The sequence below is a fragment of the Diorhabda carinulata genome, chromosome 6 (genome assembly GCF_026250575.1).
Source record: "Diorhabda carinulata isolate Delta chromosome 6, icDioCari1.1, whole genome shotgun sequence".
NCBI lineage: Eukaryota > Metazoa > Arthropoda > Insecta > Coleoptera > Chrysomelidae > Diorhabda > Diorhabda carinulata.
Genome location: NC_079465.1, coordinates 1,738,781 through 1,754,988, shown reverse-complemented (window position 1 = coordinate 1,754,988; position 16,208 = coordinate 1,738,781). Strand labels below are relative to the sequence as shown.

The window sequence follows — 16,208 nt, the reverse complement described above, 5'->3', positions numbered from 1 at the left end:
GACGATTTTCACGCGGAATTTGGTTTGAATTGTCCCCGTAGCCTTTTAGAAACAATTTATAGCACCCAGTCGAAGTTAGACTTTGGAAAAACCGTTTTTTGTGATTAGATATGCACCATCTGTTTCAAATTCGAATTTCACATCGACTCAAATCGGGTCCCTTTCGAAGCAGATCTTTTTCTAGCCTTCCAAGGAAATCTGAGCAGACCCGTTGATGTAAAAGCTTTAGGTCAGGGGTCAAATGTGTTATACCTCGAGTAAAATTTGTTAATTCGACGATTTTCACGCGGAATTTGGTTTGAATTGTCCCCGTAGCCTTTTAGAAACAATTTATAGCACCCAGTCGAAGTTAGACTTTGGAAAAACCGTTTTTTGTGATTAGATATGCACCATCTGTTTCAAATTCGAATTTCACATCGACTCAAATCGGGTCCCTTTCGAAACAGATCTTTTTGTAGCCTTCCAAGGAAATCTGAGCAGACCAGTTGACGCAAAAGCTTTAGGTCAGGGGTCAAATGTGTTATACCTCGAGTAAAATTTGCTAATTCGACGATTTTCACGCGGAATTTGGTTGATTTTGGTCACTTTTTTCGAAGTTGGGGCGATCTAGGTGCTGGTCATCTTCTCGGACCTCACAACACCACTCAAAAACACGCGCACGTGAAAGAGAATTGTCTTCATAACAAGTTACAGCACCCAGTCGGAGTTTTTCCTTCAATTTTTGTTTTGGGACGTGCATAATCAAGATATCTAGATACCCAACGCGTTCTAGGCGCCAGACACGATCGGTGACATGCAGAAGCTTGTGGAATACGAATTTGTACCGAAACGTTATGTTAACTTCTTCTGGAAGGTAGTTTAGCACTACGAGGTCCAGTCACGACGAAAAATTTTCAAATTTGAGACGTTCGTTGGTTAGAAACTGATTGGGATCGCGACGTCTTCTCAAACGACGTAATAAAACGTAGGACATAAACAATAAATACTTTTTGTTTTGTTTTTAGGCGTTTTCAATCTAATATTTGGATATTTCGTAGTCCGTTTCTGTATAGTACACGCCATCGGTAAATCCATCTTCAAGACTAACAACTTGCTATTATATTGCCGTAAAAAAATGATTCTCGGACCCTCGAGGCCCCTAGTTTGAAGCTCAAGAAACGGACGCCGCCTAAAAATTAACCATTCGAACAAAGTTAACTGTATTTATGTGAAAAAAAATTCGTGAATATACATCAGAGCGTGCCAAAGATCAGACCACCTTAATTTAACTTATATTCACCTTATTATTCACTCGAGACTCGAATACTACCAGACGATTTATTATTATTATTTTTTTTTAATACCGAACAAAATTTTGTTTATTAATAGTCGAAAAAAAGTTGATCGGGTTATCGATTTATGTACTAAATACGTTATCAATTGGAAAAATATTTTATTTCTATTAGAGGTTCGTAGGTAAGTTTTTATAATGTTAAGGATCGTAGAGGAATAACTACCTACTACCTCAATATATGTATACACGGTTTCCTGACCGGTATCTCGATCTTTATTTCAGTTAACGGAATGGTAGGACAGTTGTATAGATATTTTTCTAGAATTATGAAGAAAATAAAGAATTTTCATTGTTTACTTTTCTTTTTAATTAACGTTTCAACGACCGAGCCTTAATAATGGAACACAACATCAGCCAAATGGCCGCCACGACTGCGCTTACAGGACCATATCCTTTTCAAGAAATTTTCCGTAACCAAATTGCAAAGCGGCTGTCCTAAGTCCTCGATAGCCTCACGAATTCCGTCTTTGAGGTCTTGAATCGATGCTGGACTGTTGGCGTAGACGTGGCTCCAAAGGAAAAAGTCGCAAGGTGTTAAATCACAAGATCTCGATGGCCTCTTCGAGAGATAACACGGTCCGGAAATTTTTTCCGTAAAAGATCGATGGTTTCGTTGCTTGTGTGGCACGTAGCGCCGTCTTGTCGAAAGTAAATCAATACCATCCAATTCCGGCCGTAAAAAATCATTAATCATCTCTCGATAGCGCAATCCATTCACCGTAACCGTTGCTCCGGCCTCATTTTCGAAAAAGTAAGGTCCATTGACACCGCCAGACCATAAACCGCACCAAACAGTCACGCGTTGAGGACGTAGAGGATTTTCAACAATAACTCTTGGGTTTTCCGAGCCACAGATTCGACAATTTTGTTTATTGACGTAATCAGCAAAGACACGACGTTGTTGATGATCGGCCGGCTCGAGTTCTTGTGTTAACTGAACTTTATAGGCCTTGAGACCCAAGTTTTCATGCAAAATACGGTGTAATGACGTTCGTGGAATGGCTAATTCCAAAGAACGACAAGGAATGGACAAACCCGGGTTTTATTCAACACTTTGGGCTACAGCAGCGATAATCTCAGTTGTTCTTGAGCGACGCGCGCGGGTTTTATTCTTCACGTCACTAACTTGTCCCGACAGCTCAAATTTTTCCACCAATTTGTGTATTGCGGTCCGAGAAGGTGCTTCACGTCGACCCAAAAATGTTTTACGAACCGTCTCTGCCAAACTTTCGCCATTTTTATAGCGAATTTTAATAATTTCAATGCGTTGTTGAACGCATTTTCATCAATGGCGTAGTTTCTGCTTGTCAAATGTCAAAAAATGACAGCTTCGAAAGTGACATTTACCGAAATAGCCTCTTATTGGATAACCCAAACATTATCTTGATTTTCTATGACTTTCCACGTGGATAAACATGTTTTTTATTAAGTAGAAACCTTAAATTTTGCAGTTAATTGTCGACATATTATTTTTAGGTGTCAAAAATTGTCCCTGCTGTCTGTTTGTTATCAAAACAGATTTTTGCGTGAAAAATGACCCCGAATATTAAACACTTTCTTTTATGAAAGCCAAAATGTGTAATACCACGTTTACATTGAATAAATTGATTCATTAAATTTTTGTTTCTCGGATATAACGTAAAAAATATTACTTCAACATGATATAAATCAACAAAAGTTGTTTTTAAGATAATTATCTTTTCTCTTAAATCAAAAAGACGGGAGATCGGATCCGATTATTTTTTCGATCGATCGATCGAACCGAGCGGAAAATAAGTTGACGTGTTTACAAAATGCTGAAAGTTCCGTAATTTTTTAATACAAAATGCTTACGGGTATATTAACTAAAATAACTTTCCCTTTTTCAACTTTATGCAGTGACGGCCTGTGGCAAAACATTTTAGATGTTTGTCCGATCTAAATTATCCACGAGAATTCGAAATTTTGTAAATTGTGCGATTTTTTTAGGTTATGTTAGGTTAGGTTCATTCTAGGTTATTTCTGGGTTATTCATACGAGGTCTGGCTATTAAATAACGAGACTGGTTACGAAAAACGGTTCGCCACACACCTTTCCATACGTGTTTTCCATTGATCGAAGCAATCTTCTTTGGTAAGCGCCTTTAGGAGCTCTGCTTCACCGTTTCCATGGAATCTGGTCCTTTTCACAGCAGATTTTATCTTCGGAAACAAAAATAAAGTCGCACGGTGCTAAATCTGGTGAGTACGAGCTCTGGATTGCGCTTACTGTCCAAATTATGCTTCAGAGACGAAATCGTTCTCGAAGCGTTGTCAAAACTGACAAATAGTAAGTTTGGTTGACAGTCTGACACTCTGGAACTCCTTCAGACGTCACCACGCCGATAATTTCGAAAAAAAAACAACGAACGTTGCTTTGAATTTTGATTTGCTCTATCGGCCATCACAACACCACTCAAAAACACTTTTTGCCGTTTTTCTGCTTCACCGTAGACTCAAATCTGGTCAGTTTCGAAGCAGATTTTATCTTCGGAAACAAAAAAAAGTCGCACGGTGCTAAATCTGGTGAGTACGGCGGGTGTTCGAGCACTGCAGTGCGATTACTGGCCAAATACTGCTTATTATGGGCAGATACGTTGACCTAGTACAAAATCGGGCCGTTTTTTACGATAAATAGTAAGTCTGGTTGTCAGTCTGACCTTCTGGAGCAGATTCAGTCGTCACGTACCTTTAATGTCCAAAATTTGCCTTGAATTTTGATTTTGGGCGATTGGGGCGTTTACCAAATCATCGATTATCGTTTTTGTTTCAATATCGTATTGAAAAATCGACGTTTCTTCGCAAGTAATACAATTTTTCATCAGTTCGGGATATTTTTCTAACCTTTCGAGGAAATCTGATCAGCTTTTGGACAAGGAGTCAGATTTTTTTGACACCAGCTTCGCACAGACTTTTGTCATGTCTCATTCGACACGGTTTCGTTGATTTTGGTCACAGGACGATTTGGGACACGTTAACGACATAGAGAATTGTCCCCGTAGGCCTCTTGCAACAATTTATAGCACCCAGTCGGAGTTTTTTTCAATTTAACGTTGTTTTTCGGCACACGTTCGTTTCGACGGTCTTAGGGCGCCCTCTAGGCGCGCAGTCTCGTTATTTAATAGCCAGACCTCGTAGCTCACGTTGAGGTTAGGAACTTTTTAAACAACTCTCGTATTGTGGTATTTTCCCTACATTTGTACCGAGTTGATGAAGATTCATTATTGACAATGTATGAATAATTAATATTTTGTTTGTACAACCAATTAATTGCTATTACATAGATACATTCTCCCGATACCGCCATGTACTAATTTGTCATTATTTATTCGTAAATTAATTGTTTTTGACAGTCGATTTGACGTATTGAAATGTTGTTGTACGCAGTTTATTCTAATTTTGTTTGTCATCGGTCGATTAAATCGTTGCTTAAGGCGATATCGAAAGTAGTTCGAATAGTTAATTGAGTTGTAATTATTAAAATACGGCGCGTTATATAAAATGACCCTGCGTCTTTAAAAACACCAAAAGTTGCGGTTATGTAAGAAGAATGAACTTAAAAAAGGGCGACGATTCTCGTATCGACTGTAGTTTCCATATTTTAGTCCTGCGTGGATTGAATTTAAAGCGGAAGATCTACGAATACCAGCAAAACTCGGAGCAATCGATCTCGTACTCAAATTGGTGTCAAGCAAAGCGTTGAACTCGTCCAGGAGGAAGAATCTCGAATCTCGAACCGACCAAGCCGTTTCGAAATCACCAACTGTTGATACTTGGGATTCTAGCCACCATAAAAACGAAACTGGGTCAGTGGGTGATGTTTCAAAATACGTCTGCTATCTTACACTGTGGACTCTACAAGATCCTCATCAGATCGAAGTTGTTAAAGCTTGGTCTCTAGAAGAATAAGCACTAATAGGTATTGGAAAAAAGATTACTCGACGAATACTTGGTGGATGTGGTGGATACGATGTCCCAGACGAATTGAGAACCGGACAGTTGTTGCGGCACAGAATCTGGTACAGTAATCTCGTGAACAGGCAACCCCTAGGAAGTCCTAGCGATCTGTGGATCGTTCCTGACAGTCTAAACGTGGAAATAAGCGGTACAAGATAGAATCCGGTGGCTACGTTTTGTTAGAGCGGTCAAAAATCTTCCTAGGCTGCTAAGGAGGCTAGTTTAGTTTGAGACACGAATCCCAATGAGAACAGGCAAACCCTAGGAAGTCCTAGGAGAAAATGGGCAAATCAAGCGATCTGGGAATCGTTCCTGACAGTCTAAACGTGGAAAGATGCGGTACAAGATAGAATCCGGTGGCTACATTTTGTTAGAGCGGTCAAAAATCTTCCTAGGCTGCTAAGGAGGCTAGTTTAGTTTGAGACACGAATCCCAATGAGAACAGGCAAACCCTAGGAAGTCCTAGAAGAAAATGGGCAAATCAAGCGATCTGGGAATCGTTCCTGACAGTCTAAACGTGGAAAGAAGCGGTACAAGATAGAATCCGGTGGCTACGTTTTGTTAGAGCGGTCAAAAATCTTCCTAGGCTGCTAAGGAGGCTAGTTTAGTTTGAGACACGAATCCCAATGAGAACAGGCAACCCCTAAGAAGTCCTAGGTGAAAATGGGCAAATCAAGCGATCTGGGAATCGTTCCTGACAGTCTAAACGTGGAAAGATGCGGTACAAGATAGAATCCGGTGGCTACGTTTTGTTAGAGCGGCAAAAAATCTTCCTAGGCTGCTAAGGAGGCTAGTTTAGTTTGAGACACGAATCCCAATGAGAACAGGCAACCCCTAAGAAGTCCTAGGTGAAAATGGGCAAATCAAGCGATCTGGGAATCGTTCCTGACAGTCTAAACGTGGAAAGATGCGGTACAAGATAGAATCCAGTGCCAAAAGGTTTTGCAAGATTGACCAGAAATGTTTCTAGGCTGCTAAGGAGACTCAAAACGCAAAGCCATGGAAAATTCACATCGCTCGGTGGTTTTATTTTGAATTAAGACTTGGGTATGTAGATAGTATCGTCGCTGAAGCGATTGACATTGTTTAAACCACGGAGGAAACTTGGATCTACTAAAATTAGGTGAATTGATGCCAAATTAGTTGATTAGAATAGTTTTTCGATATATACGCCGTAGTGAACACACCGTTTATACTCTACCACTACACCAACGCTCACAATTCAGTCTCTGAAGACGATAAGTTGGTTATCGAAACGCTCGTTCGACCAACGGTTCCAGAAATCGCAATTTAGTAATAAATACGCCGTACAATTCACGTCAAATATAATAAATTTATAAATGACGTATCTCAACATTATTTCTGTCGATAATTATTGTTTGAAATTGTTTTTTCATCGCGACGAAAGCGAAGAACCCACACATTAACATTCCGAATGACTAGCCGACTAATGGCGATGGTTGTGATGGTAAATCGGTGGTCAACTTGTCAACTCGTATACATTATATCTTTCTTATGAATAACCACAACGTGTACAATATGATTTCATGCTCCGTGGGCACACTAACGAATAAGAATTAATACTTATTCCCACACGAGGTGTATCGATAAGCTATGTTGCCGTTTTGTACGAGAAAATCCTCGATTACCGATATAATAGTCAGAAATGACTCTACAAAACGCAATTTTCTTTTTATCGGCGCGTAATGGTAAAATCCCGGTATCGCGATCTATTCAGGTAACATTGGCAACAATGTAAACGTTGTTCATAAGCGATCGAGACGTGCGGGAGACAACGGAAAACCATTCTGCGTGATTTCCGGTCAATCTAAGCCTGCTCAATTAGAATTGTAGTCAAGTTCCCAGGCTTCGAATAAATAAAGAAAAAATACACGTAAATTGAGCTCGCTTCATTAACCCATCTTTTTGTTTTAAACAAAACAGAAAAAAAAACGAAATAATAGTAGATCTGGATCGACACAGAAATTGATGTTGGCAAGTTAATGCGGTGTAATTTAGTTTGAATGAACTAATAATTTCTGTTGTTTTTTCTCGAGAAAAAATTAACCCAACTATAAAAATAGAAAATTTTTATCTATAGTACTTAATTTTCAAACAATAACCGAAACTATCGAAATTAAAAACTACAATTACATAAAAATCATTTGTAGAATGATGATTTCGAACATTTTTGTTAATTGCACCGTTTTTCTAATATTCTTATGTACAATTAACGAGACTACTGTCTGTCTTGAACAAAATTAACCAGACTACTGTCTAGTTTGAACAAAATTAACGAGACTACTGTCTAGTTTGAACAAAATTAACGAGACTACTATCTAGTTCGAACAAAATTAACGAGACTACTGTCTGATTTGAACAAAATTAACGAGACTACTGTCTAGTTCGAACAAAATTAACGAGACTACTGTCTAGTTTGAACAAAATTAACGAGACTACTGTCTGTCTTGAACAAAATTAACGAGACTACTGTCTAGTTTGAACAAAATTAACGAGACTACTGTCTGATTTGAACAAAATTAACGAGACTACTGTCTGATTTGAACAAAATTAACGAGACTACTGTCTAGTTCGAACAAAATTAACGAGACTACTGTCTAGTTTGAACAAAATTAACGAGACTACTGTCTGATTTGAACAAAATTAACGAGACTACTGTCTAGTTCGAACAAAATTAACGAGACTACTGTCTAGTTTGAACAAAATTAACGAGACTACTGTCTGTCTTGAACAAAATTAACGAGACTACTGTCTAGTTTGAACAAAATTAACGAGACTACTGTCTAGTTCGAACAAAATTAACGAGACTACTGTCTAGTTTGAACAAAATTAACGAGACTACTGTCTGTCTTGAACAAAATTAACGAGACTACTGTCTAGTTTGAACAAAATTAACGAGACTACTGTCTAGTTTGAACAAAATTAACGAGACTACTGTCTGATTTGAACAAAATTAACGAGACTACTGTCTAGTTCGAACAAAATTAACGAGACTACTGTCTGATTTGAACAAAATTAACGAGACTACTGTCTAGTTCGAACAAAATTAACGAGACTACTGTCTAGTTTGAACAAAATTAACGAGACTACTGTCTGTCTTGAACAAAATTAACGAGACTACTGTCTAGTTTGAACAAAATTAACGAGACTACTGTCTAGTTCGAACAAAATTAACGAGACTACTGTCTGTCTTGAACAAAATTAACGAGACTACTGTCTAGTTTGAACAAAATTAACGAGACTACTGTCTGTCTTGAACAAAATTAACGAGACTACTGTCTAGTTCGAACAAAATTAACGAGACTACTGTCTGTCTTGAACAAAATTAACGAGACTACTGTCTAGTTCGAACAAAATTAACGAGACTACTGTCTGTCTTGAACAAAATTAACGAGACTACTGTCTAGTTTGAACAAAATTAACGAGACTACTGTCTAGTTTGAACAAAATTAACGAGACTACTGTCTGTCTTGAACAAAATTAACGAGACTACTGTCTAGTTTGAACAAAATTAACGAGACTACTGTCTAGTTCGAACAAAATTAACGAGACTACTGTCTAGTTTGAACAAAATTAACGAGACTACTGTCTAGTTTGAACAAAATTAACGAGACTACTGTCTAGTTTGAACAAAATTAACGAGACTACTGTCTGTCTTGAACAAAATTAACGAGACTACTGTCTAGTTTGAACAAAATTAACGAGACTACTGTCTAGTTCGAACAAAATTAACGAGACTACTGTCTGTCTTGAACAAAATTAACGAGACTACTGTCTAGTTCGAACAAAATTAACGAGACTACTGTCTGTCTTGAACAAAATTAACGAGACTACTGTCTAGTTTGAACAAAATTAACGAGACTACTGTCTAGTTTGAACAAAATTAACGAGACTACTGTCTGTCTTGAACAAAATTAACGAGACTACTGTCTAGTTTGAACAAAATTAACGAGACTACTGTCTAGTTCGAACAAAATTAACGAGACTACTGTCTAGTTTGAACAAAATTAACGAGACTACTGTCTAGTTTGAACAAAATTAACGAGACTACTGTCTAGTTTGAACAAAATTAACGAGACTACTGTCTGTCTTGAACAAAATTAACGAGACTACTGTCTAGTTTGAACAAAATTAACGAGACTACTGTCTAGTTCGAACAAAATTAACGAGACTACTGTCTAGTTCGAACAAAATTAACGAGACTACTGTCTAGTTTGAACAAAATTAACGAGACTACTGTCTGTCTTGAACAAAATTAACGAGACTACTGTCTAGTTTGAACAAAATTAACGAGACTACTGTCTGTCTTGAACAAAATTAACGAGACTACTGTCTGATTTGTACAAAATTAACGAGACTACTGTCTGTCTTGAACAAAATTAACGAGACTACTGTCTAGTTTGAACAAAATTAACGAGACTACTGTCTGTCTTGAACAAAATTAACGAGACTACTGTCTAGTTCGAACAAAATTAACGAGACTACTGTCTGTCTTGAACAAAATTAACGAGACTACTGTCTAGTTCGAACAAAATTAACGAGACTACTGTCTAGTTTGAACAAAATTAACGAGACTACTGTCTGTCTTGAACAAAATTAACGAGACTACTGTCTAGTTTGAACAAAATTAACGAGACTACTGTCTGTCTTGAACAAAATTAACGAGACTACTGTCTGATTTGTACAAAATTAACGAGACTACTGTCTGTCTTGAACAAAATTAACGAGACTACTGTCTAGTTTGAACAAAATTAACGAGACTACTGTCTGTCTTGAACAAAATTAACGAGACTACTGTCTAGTTCGAACAAAATTAACGAGACTACTGTCTGTCTTGAACAAAATTAACGAGACTACTGTCTAGTTTGAACAAAATTAACGAGACTACTGTCTAGTTTGAACAAAATTAACGAGACTACTGTCTGTCTTGAACAAAATTAACGAGACTACTGTCTAGTTTGAACAAAATTAACGAGACTACTGTCTAGTTTGAACAAAATTAACGAGACTACTGTCTGTCTTGAACAAAATTAACGAGACTACTGTCTAGTTTGAACAAAATTAACGAGACTACTGTCTGTCTTGAACAAAATTAACGAGACTACTGTCTGATTTGTACAAAATTAACGAGACTACTGTCTGTCTTGAACAAAATTAACGAGACTACTGTCTGTCTTGAACAAAATTAACGAGACTACTGTCTAGTTTGAACAAAATTAACGAGACTACTGTCTGTCTTGAACAAAATTAACGAGACTACTGTCTAGTTTGAACAAAATTAACGAGACTACTGTCTGTCTTGAACAAAATTAACGAGACTACTGTCTAGTTTGAACAAAATTAACGAGACTACTGTCTAGTTTGAACAAAATTAACGAGACTACTGTCTGTCTTGAACAAAATTAACGAGACTACTGTCTAGTTTGAACAAAATTAACGAGACTACTGTCTGTCTTGAACAAAATTAACGAGACTACTGTCTGATTTGTACAAAATTAACGAGACTACTGTCTGTCTTGAACAAAATTAACGAGACTACTGTCTGTCTTGAACAAAATTAACGAGACTACTGTCTGTCTTGAACAAAATTAACGAGACTACTGTCTAGTTTGAACAAAATTAACGAGACTACTGTCTAGTTTGAACAAAATTAACGAGACTACTGTCTGTCTTGAACAAAATTAACGAGACTACTGTCTAGTTTGAACAAAATTAACGAGACTACTGTCTGTCTTGAACAAAATTAACGAGACTACTGTCTGATTTGTACAAAATTAACGAGACTACTGTCTGTCTTGAACAAAATTAACGAGACTACTGTCTGTCTTGAACAAAATTAACGAGACTACTGTCTAGTTTGAACAAAATTAACGAGACTACTGTCTGTCTTGAACAAAATTAACGAGACTACTGTCTAGTTTGAACAAAATTAACGAGACTACTGTCTGTCTTGAACAAAATTAACGAGACTACTGTCTGATTTGTACAAAATTAACGAGACTACTGTCTGTCTTGAACAAAATTAACGAGACTACTGTCTGTCTTGAACAACAACCATACGTAAATGTAGATCTTACAGTTGCAAGTTGCATTTCTAGGTAGAAATCTAGTTAATTTTGTTTTAAAAACTATCAATAATATCACGAATTTTGTCGTCTTCTTTGATAAATCTAATTGTTTGTTGCTGTTTAGTATTCAACAGTTGGCAGACATATAAAAGAAAGTTTTTTTTTCTGGTTAGTGGCAGTCATGATGCAGTAACGTAAACTGCGTTTTATTCTAATTCCAAAATACATATACTCCTCCCAAAAAGGCTATTTCGGGGGGGTTTTATGTCCCAATTCCCCTTCTCCTTCTAGGTTCTTGAAACTTTTAATCAAATGTGCTGTTCCCAAAAACCAGTAGTAACCCAATCAAATTGTTTATACTATAAAACTCGATTTAACTAACAGACAATTATTCATGCGTATTACTAATATTTCTTAATCCGAATAATAAATTATCTGTCAGTAAAGTTAACTTGAATTGCCCATATTGATATTATTCTAATTTCCTCAGCTGAATAATTATTAATTTATCGTTTATTTATGGGTTCTATGTAGCTCCACCCATGAATTTCAATGAAAAATTTATAAATTCTTATCGCGAAACAAAAAAAAAACAATTCAAAATATATATAATCGTGGAAATATTGGTGAGCAAAGTTTAGACGAGACTGTACGACCTGCAACAACAAATTAGGCGACGAATCCAGAAATGTCGAAGAAAATCCACTGGATAATCGTCGATTGAAACAAATTCTTTTGAATTTTTTTTTTCATTTTACCGCCATCTCTAGGTTAGTCCACGTACTTCTGGAACCGTCCTCGTAGTTTCTTAACTAGAAAGTTACCGAAGTATAAAATGATGATTAACGGTGCCGATATTGTTTTGTGTCAATGAAACCGTAGAAAATGTTGAAATTTAAATTGTATAGTATCGCATTAGATCAAAAAAAAAAAATAACGTTACCGAATTTACATTCAGAAAAAATCGGTCGACGTAATTTAATGGTTTTAACTTGTAAACAATCGTCTTATTTGAGCAATACGTAAAAGCCATTCCGAAAGATATCTACGCTTTCTAATCGTCAATTTTTTTCGAAAATTTATCAAAATATATATTAAGTTAGGTTAGGAACACACTGGATAACAGGTCATGGATTCAAGGTCGAAAAGATCGAAAGAAAAGAAGAAAGCACAAACTTTGGTCAGATTTCAATTTAAACCTAAATTATTCGCCGCAGTTTTTCGAAATATGCGTCCATATATCAACGACGATTTTTTTTTCCAATTCCGCACTACGTACTACCTAATAATTAATTACGTTTATAAACGAAAGTCATTACTGATTTTCTTAGCATGATTGCGAGAAATAAATTAGATGCATGGCGTGTAAGTAGTGCCGTAATAAAGCATAATGGAATAATTACAAACAAATAGAAAGATAAATATAATACGTGGTACTTTTCGAAAAAAAAAAAAAAATAAAATGTTTACCCCCAAGGTTTTCGATGACAGGTACGTGAAAGGTAAACTGATGAATGGCAAAAAGTAGGTAATTTCTTATTCTATGATTTATGTATTAAGGAATGTGAAAAATATAGAAAATTAACACTTATTACAGGGACGTAGCTGGCCCTGTATCGAAATTTGTTTGGGGGGTTTTTAAACTTAACTGGAAAGAAGCTCAAATTGTATAAAAATATCATTTCAGTTTTTCGAGATATCTAAATATAGTAGAGGCAAATGTAAAAGCCGTTTCAGTTTCGCGGAAGTTAATTTGGACAATTTTTTTGTTCCTTATCAAATCAAACTAAAAAAAACTAATTTTCGACTGAATTACATTGAAAAAAGCCAATTTTTGATAAAATTCATCCAATAAATCTTGAAAAATTAACTTTTTCACCCTTTGCGTTTCAATAAGGGCAAGTTTGAAACAATTCTTAACTTTGATTAGCAAATTTTTTACTTTTAAAAGCTAATTTTTCATTACTTCTACTTACTTCTAACTGAAAATTTTGAAAAAGACAATTTTTTACGAAATTCAACATCGAAAAAACAATTTCTTATCAAAGTGAACTTAAATAAAAAACAATTTCCGATTAAATTACATTCGAGAAAAGCCAAATATTAATACGATTAAACATTGAATAGCCAATTTTTCATAAAATTAATCTAAAAAGGTCAACTTTTGACTCAAATGGACTCGTAAAATCCAATTTTTGTACCAATTAAACTTGAAAAATAAAAATGTTCAACCCATGAGTCCTAAAAAGGCAGGTTTCAACCAAATTAATTTCGGTAAAACCAATTTTTTTGTCATAACCAATTTTGAATGAGATTTAAATTTGATTGGCCAATTTTTTTATCAAAATATAGTTTAAAAGCCAATAATTGATTGAACTTGAGCCAATTTTCACAAATTTTCACAAATTTTTTCATAAATTCAATTTTTAAACGACAATTTTTTATTAAACTTGACTCAGAAAAACTAATTTCAGCTAAATTATATTGAAAAAAGACAATTTTAATACAATTTAACATTGAATAGCCATTTTTTTAATAAAATTGACTCAGAAAAGTAAATTTTGACTCAAATGGACTCGTGAAACCCAATTTTTGAAAAAATTAAACTTGACAAACGCATGTTTCACCATATGAGTCGTAAAGACGTCCAGTTTCAACCAAATTGACTTTAAGAAAACAATTATTTTATCAAAATCAATATTTAACTTTGAATGGCCAATTTTTATACCAAAAAAGACTTTTAGAAGCCAATTTTTGATTAAACCAGACTTAAAAGTTTCATTTTGGACCTAATTGGACATAGAAAAATCAATATTCACTTTCCAAATTATTACAACCAATTTTTGGATACAAAAAAATTGGAAAAATAATTTTTTTTTCAAACTGCAACTTTTAAAAGACAATTTTTTATCGAACTAAACACAGAAAAATTAATTTCAACTAAATTATATTGAAAAAAAGACAATTTTACATTGAATAGCCAATTTTTTAATAAAAATTTTGACTCAAATGGACTCGTAAAACCCAATTTTTGAAAAAATTAAACTTGACAAACGAATTTTTCACCCTACGTGTCGTAAAGACGTCAAATTTCGACCAAATTGACTTTTAGAAAACAAGTATTTTATAAAAACCAATATTTAACTTTGAATGGCCAATTTTTATACCAAAACAGACTTTTAGAAGCCAATTTTTGATTAAACTAGACTCATGACAACCAATCTTCGAATCAATTAAACATAGAAATATAAATATTCACTTTCTAAATCATTGCAACCAATTTTTTGATACAAAAAAATTGGAAAAATAATTTTTTTTTCAAATTGCAACTTTTAAAAGACAATTTTTTATCGAACTAAACACAGAAAAATTAATTTCAACTAAATTATATTGAAAAAAAGACAATTTTACATTGAATAGCCAATTTTTTAATAAAAATTTTGACTCAAATGGACTCGTAAAACCCAATTTTTGAAAAAATTAAACTTGACAAACGAATTTTTCACCCTACGTGTCGTAAAGACGTCAAATTTCGACCAAATTGACTTTTAGAAAACAAGTATTTTATAAAAACCAATATTTAACTTTGAATGGCCAATTTTTATACCAAAACAGACTTTTAGAAGCCAATTTTTTATTAAACTAGACTCATGACAACCAATCTTCGAATCAATTAAACATAGAAATATAAATATTCACTTTCTAAATCATTGCAACCAATTTTTGGATACAAAAAAATTGGAAAAATAATTTTTTTTTCAAACTGCAACTTTTAAAAGACAATTTTTTATCGAACTAAACACAGAAAAATTAATTTCAACTAAATAATATTGAAAAAAAAGACAATTTTACATTGAATAGCCAATTTTTTAATAAAAATTTTGACTCAAATGGACTCGTAAAACCCAATTTTTGAAAAAATTAAACTTGACAAACGAATTTTTCACCCTACGTGTCGTAAAGACGTAAAATTTCAACCAAATTGACTTTTAGAAAACAAGTATTTTATAAAAACCAATATTTAACTTTGAATGGCCAATTTTTCTACCAAAATAGACTTTTAGAAGCCAATTTTTGATTAAACTAGACTCATGACAACCAATCTTCGAATCAATTAAACATAGAAATATAAATATTCACTTTCTAAATCATTGCAACCAATTTTTGGATACAAAAAAATTGGAAAAATAATTTTTTTTCAAACTGCAACTTTTAAAAGACAATTTTTTATCGAACTAAACACAGAAAAATTAATTTCAACTAAATAATATTGAAAAAAAAGACAATTTTACATTGAATAGCCAATTTTTTAATAAAAATTTTGACTCAAATGGACTCGTAAAACCCAATTTTTGAAAAAATTAAACTTGACAAACGAATTTTTCACCCTACGTGTCGTAAAGACGTCAAATTTCGACCAAATTGACTTTTAGAAAACAAGTATTTTATAAAAACCAATATTTAACTTTGAATGGCCAATTTTTATACCAAAACAGACTTTTAGAAGCCAATTTTTGATTAAACTAGACTCATGACAACCAATCTTCGAATCAATTAAACATAGAAATATAAATATTCACTTTCTAAATCATTGCAACCAATTTTTTGATACAAAAAAATTGGAAAAATAATTTTTTTTTCAAATTGCAACTTTTAAAAGACAATTTTTTATCGAACTAAACACAGAAAAATTAATTTCAACTAAATTATATTGAAAAAAAGACAATTTTACATTGAATAGCCAATTTTTTAATAAAAATTTTGACTCAAATGGACTCGTAAAACCCAATTTTTGAAAAAATTAAACTTGAC

The 16,208-nt window shown here is 34.1% G+C and overlaps 1 protein-coding gene across 2 annotated transcripts in view; it reads right to left on the bottom strand.

Moving 5' to 3' along the window:
- The window catches only part of LOC130895371 (ras association domain-containing protein 10-like), a 57,218-nt gene that overhangs the window by 19,938 nt on the left and 21,072 nt on the right, over nucleotides 1-16,208 (bottom strand). The window lies entirely within an intron of this gene.